The sequence below is a fragment of the Elephantulus edwardii genome, unplaced genomic scaffold (assembly GCF_000299155.1).
Source record: "Elephantulus edwardii isolate Elephantulus edwardi_28Jun2011 unplaced genomic scaffold, EleEdw1.0 scaffold00074, whole genome shotgun sequence".
Classification (NCBI taxonomy): domain Eukaryota; kingdom Metazoa; phylum Chordata; class Mammalia; order Macroscelidea; family Macroscelididae; genus Elephantulus; species Elephantulus edwardii.
The window spans coordinates 12,804,465-12,810,425 of NW_006399824.1; the positions used below are offsets into that span (position 1 = coordinate 12,804,465).

At 42.0% G+C, this 5,961-nt stretch overlaps 1 pseudogene; it reads right to left on the reverse strand.

Annotated features, from left to right (window-relative positions):
* Positions 1–3,090: 3,090 nt before the first annotated feature.
* Positions 3,091–3,517, reverse strand: LOC102848534 (annotated as a pseudogene).
* Between the last annotated feature and the right edge of the window lie 2,444 nt (positions 3,518–5,961).

The following is a 5,961-nucleotide window of genomic DNA, read 5'->3' on the forward strand; positions in this document are numbered from 1 at the left end:
CAGGAGAAAGATGGACAATCTCTTCTTGTGTGAATGATAGCCTCTGACAACCTGCTAGTGGGTCAGCTGTGAGTTGGTTCTGACTTGACAGTACATTACAACATAAAACAGTATCTGCCACATAGTAAGTTCTTTATAAATATTAGCAGACTATAAAACAACTATGCGATATCATCTCACCCCAGTCAGAATAGCAAAATTTAACAGAACAGCAAGCAACAAATGCTGGCGAGATTGTGGAGAAACTGGAACCCTTATTCACTGTTGGTGGAAGTGTAAAATGGTGCAACCACTGTGGAAGGCGGTGTGGTGATTTCTCAAAAAGTTGCAAATAGAAATATCATTTAACTCAGCAATTCCACTACTTGGGGAATATATTTGGGGAATATACCCTAAAGAGACCATAACTGACATCCAAGCAGATATACGCGCATCCATGTTTATTGCAGCTTTGGTCACGATAGCAAGGAGTTGGAAACAACCTAAGTGCCCATCAACAAATGAATGGATAGTGAAGCGGTGGTATAGTCACACAATGGAATACTACGCTGCATTGAAAAACAAGGAACTCATGCAATATTATTCAAAATGGGTGACTCTAGAGGACATTATGCTGAGTGAAATATCTCAGTCACAAAAGGACAAATACTGAATAGTGCCACTGTTTGTAAAACAGGATTGACATTAGAGTTGGGGGAAACTGAGAAAGATGGGATAAATAATGTATACTGCATTAAAACAGATGAGGGAGAAAATTGTTTAAAAGGGATATGTGACTAGGTATTATTGTCATAACAGGAGTCCAGGACGAAGGATGGGTAGTGGAATGGACTTGAGGGGGAGGAATTGTATAAAAATGAAAGAATTTTCTTTTTACTTTTCAAAGAGAAGAGTGAATTTGGAGGAGGCAGGGGTGGGCAGGGAGAAAAGTGAAACAATAAATGAATGGAAATCCTCAGTCTCTAAACTTTCATTAAAATTAATAATAATAAAAAAATTAAAAAAACACTAGCAGTATAGAAGCCTTTTGGTGATGTTTTATTGAACTGAATTGATGACAATTTGTGGCTTATGTTTTATCTGTAGGAATTCTGTTTCTTTAATGAGGAGAAGTTTGTGAGCCTTGGATGAAGAAAATGAAAACTAGAGGATGTGTGTCTACCCGCTTTTTCTTTTCCAGGGAGGCAACAAGTTGGAACTGATCGGGTTCCCAATACGAGTTTGGGGGGTAGATGTATTCTATGATATAAGCCTAAAGATCAGAAACGTGTCTGCTGTTTAGACCAACTCCATAAGTATTTATTTCCAATAGTTTAAAAGAGGAATTCAATCCGTTGACTTGCTAGAGACATGTGTATGCATCTGCAAGTCTATCTGTATCTGGAGAAAGGATTCTGAATGGGATCCAATTTCTGTGCACCGTACTTGTTTTATCTTGAGTTGGCTGCCTTCAGTGACAGGCTTGTAATTAATATTGTTGTAGAACAGAAGGCTCATTAAATTGGTCTCATTATGACTGTTCAGGTTCTGGGGGGCTTTACTGAAAAACATTTCCCTATTATCAGTGACATATATTCCTAATCAAGCAGGCCAGTTCTCTTCTGTCAAGGACCGTCTCCCAAATGGAGAGGCTTTTATTCTAATTTTCACCATTAGTGTAAAAAATGTAGCCTCTGCTGACACACACACGGGCCTCTTACAGGTGGGGTTCTTATTTCACAGACGTTGTTGATGTTAGATACTGTAGAAAGTATGACCTATAGTGACCCTATCAACAGCAGATCTGAATCTTTTCCTAACCTGTGCCATCCTCACACACTCTGACACACTGGAGCCCATTGTGGCAGTCTCTGTGTCAACCCACCTGGTTAAGGGTCTTCCTCTCTTTTGCCCACCCTGTGCCTTTCCAAGAATGATGTCCCCTTTCAAGGAATAGGCCTTCATTGGAACATGCCCAAAGTATGTGAGGTGAAGCTTTATCATCTTTACCTCCAAGGAGCACTCAGGCTTCTCAAGCCATATGGCTTTCTAGAGACATTTTTCTTCTTCTGGAAGTCCATGGGATCTTCAATACTCTTCTCCAACGCCACAGTTCAAAGGAATCCTTCTGTCATCCTTATTCTTGTCCAGCTCTCAGATGCATAACAAGTGCCATAGAAAAAACATGGACTGAATCAAATATATCTTAGTCCTGATCAGACGGATATAGTAACAGGATATAGGAATTCATGAGACATTGTCCTATCAGTGGCTAGAATCCCCATTGCTGTCACTCTTCAAGGTTTGAATGATTCAATGAGAAATCATGAATTATAAACTTAAGACTCAATGAGAGGGATTATCATAACTATAAATTTAGCAAGTCTTCATAGCCGTTTAAGTGTCTACTCAACACACATGTTTCCTCATAGGGAACATAACTATTTATTTTGTTATTTCTTTATTTCTTCTCTTTCATGCAACCAAGAAATGATTGAGAACTCAGAGCCTCCAATGTGACCAATTTCGAGACAGATCTAAGGAAATTATTTCAAATATTGGTTTGAAATTTGTCTCTCTCTAACGGCCTAGTGGACAAAGAGTGGTGCTGTCAATTCCAAGGTGTGAGGTTCATATCCACCAGCTGCTGGACAGGAGAAAGATGGGAAATCTCCCTCTTGCAATTAAGAGCCTCTGAAAACAAGCTCGGGGTTTAAGTATGAATTGGACCTGACTTGATGGTTGTTTGTTGTTGTGTATGTGGAGTTGGAACTGACCCATAACTGATCCTCCAAGTGGGTTTTCAGAAGCAGTTAGTCACTCAAGAGGGGATTGCCCATCCTTCCCCTACAGAGCTGCTAGTGGCCTCGAATTGTGTGCTTTTGGGATTGTAATGCAGCTTCTTGTCACTGTGGGAATTTTATTTCCCCACTGGCTCCACGCTTTCTTGAGAAAGGTCTTTGAATATTTGAGTAGCTCTCTTCCTCCCTTCTCATTGTCTCGTGTGTGTGTGTGTGTGTGTGTGTGTGTGTGTGTACTTCTAATGTTTCACACAGCCACGCAGACAGCTCTGGACGACCTGCAGCCTTTGGATGTGCTGCCAGCATCACTCTACAACAAACTCAGCTTGTTCTACACCATTGAGTGGGACTCACCCATGACTTCCCTCTGGGAGGGATCATTAAGAATATCTTCAAATCCAATGGTCTCATCATTCCCCCTCAAAATATCAAGTGAGAGGTTTGAACTTGGAAGAAATGGGAGACGCTGAACCTGCTGCACGGCCTTGAATTCCACCTACAGCTTCAGGGGGGCAAACAGACCCTGGATGGTCCTCAGGGTGGAAAAGTTCATTTTATCTTGGTTGAGCTGGAAATTTTTTTCTGATAAGTCAGGAGGATGACTGGGCAAAAATCCCCTTTTTCACACAAGAAAAACCTTTCCAAAGAAGATCATGGCTTTCTAAAGGACCACTGGCTGATAGTTTGGTTACTGGGATGCTATCTCTTAGCTGAGATCCAAGTCCTCTGGCATTCATCTTGAGCCACTTTTGGTACAGGTGCTCAGCTCCGCTCTCATTGTTTTCTTTTGGTAACCTCTCCCCCCCTTTTTTTAATGGCTAACTGGAGTGTTTGATGGATTGTCTGGAAAAGAATGACTCAGATTAGTCAACCAAAGGCCCAGGGAGGCAATTCCTCACTTCAACCACTCTGCCCCTTTTCCAGGTCTCTGGGAAAGCTATTGGACTTGAGCTTAGGGACTTTGGGGTCAATCTGTATGCATTGAAAGCCCAGCACTGTGGCTTTCTTTCAAGTGAAATGTTGGGCAAGTGTTTAACATCTCTGAGACTTGGTTGTTGTTATGTGCCGTTGAGTTGCCTGCAACTCATAGCGATCCTATGTACAAAAGCTCTGAACCCTGCCCTGCCCTGATGAGAGAACACTCTGACTGTTGTGAGAATGAATATGATTATGCATGCAGTGTTTTGGAGAAAAGCTGAGTAAAGCTTCTGAATGGACTCACCCCAACCATCTGTACTCAGTACTTGCCATACCATGGGTTATGGACGAGGATAGATTATTTAATAAGTAAAGTAAGCACAGGCTCACTTGTGCTTGCTTAACTTACTAATATGTAGGGGAGAGTTTCACATGCATCTCACATAGTTGATGTGGTGAAAAATAGATGAAAGTGTTCACTACAAAATAGCAGAATAAGCCTGTGCTTACTTTGTTTACTAGATATTCTGTATCTGTAAAAAACTGTAAATTTGATGAGAGGCTTTGATTGTATAGAAAAGGCCTATGAGGTTGGAAGAGACAGATGCCAGCCATACCTAAAAAGAGGATGTCCTGAAAAACATGAAATTGTTCACTGTAGGCTAGTAAATAGGCACAAGTTAGCCCATGTATACCTTGCCTACTAGGTGATCCAACACTGGTTTTGAGTTCCTTGATTTTGACCTTTTGGGATAATCTCAATCTCAAAAGAATGTGAGACAGACATTGCATGGCAATTCCAAAGACTTTGACTTCCATTATCTTGTTTCCTGTGTCCTTCTCAGTACAAACATCATTCTGAGTTTCCCCCACGCCCATCCAGAAAACTTTTATATAAGGTCTCATTTCATGGGAAAAGAGAGACACCATGAACTCAATGTTCTTTCAAATGTTTTAGCAGAGCAATCTCTCCCTCCTTGTTTTCCCTCCCTCACATGAAATCTTACTCATAACCCCAGTATGTATGACAGATAACAGATGAGCAGATCCCTCTGGCAGTTTTAATCTTCTTTCTTTGGCAGAAGGAACCTCATTGTTCAGAAACCCCTGAAGGTTTGTTCTGTGGAATCCTGGGAGTCTGAGCTCCACGTCTGAAAACCTCTGCATGAACCAGTTCCACATCCAAGTTTCGGAGCCCTGGCATCAGCCCTTTCACCTACCTGATCTCCTCCACCCTAGACCCAGCTTGCTCCCATCACAGGCTGGAAGCCCCCTCACAGACACTTACTACCCTCCCCAACATCATTGGCATTATGAAGCCTCACTTTTCCAGTTTGATCCTCCAAATGGTTTTTAATTTTTTCTCTTCTACTGGTCTTGGTGTTCTGGGCCTCATAGAGGAGAGATAACTCACTCTCATTCTAAAGGAGGGGTTCTGGGGATGAAGTAGGGAGGAGTGTGAGGATGCACCAAGAGAAAGCAGTGCTCCAAGGCCAGGGAGTAGGAAGATAGCAGAGTAGAATGACAAGAGGTATACCTCAGAGCTGAAGTGTTAACTATACAAACTACAAACGGATGTATGTGTATTCTTCTCGACTGTTCTGCAATACTCACTCATCCATTATTCCTTCATTCAACAAGCATTCGCTGAGTATCTTTTAAATGACATCATGTGCTTTTGTATGCATTGAGGCTCCAGGAAGGAAGCATTCACAGCCCCAGTTCCCCTGAGAAGCCTACAGTTCAGTTGTGGGAAGAGATGGGTTGCTTTCACTGATCCTCAGATGCCTTCAGAGTCTCTGATCACTTGTTCATTAGACTCAAGAGTTAGCCAAAATAGCCCTCTTTTTCTCACCATGATTTCCTCCCAGAGCTTAGCTTGCATTATACCATGCTTTTCTGTGATTTAGAGGCTAGCAAGTGTGAGAGGCCCTCAAAGCCTAGTAGGTATGGGATGATGAAAGTTCATCTCACTCTGGGCATGTTGTCAGGACAGGACAGTCCTTGGAAACAGACATCAAGCTGAGAAAAGTGAAGGGTTGGAGGAGAAGAGGAAGACCCTCAACAAGAAGGATTGACACAGTGGGCTTGAGCACATAAGAAACTGTAAGCATTTCACAGGATAGGACAAGGTACAGATCTATTGTTCAGAAGGTTGCTATGAGTCATACTCAAGACAATGGCACCTATGAACAAGAATAACAATGAAAGAATTTTACTTTTCAAAGAGAAGAGCAAACTGGGGGGAGGCAGTGTGGTGGGC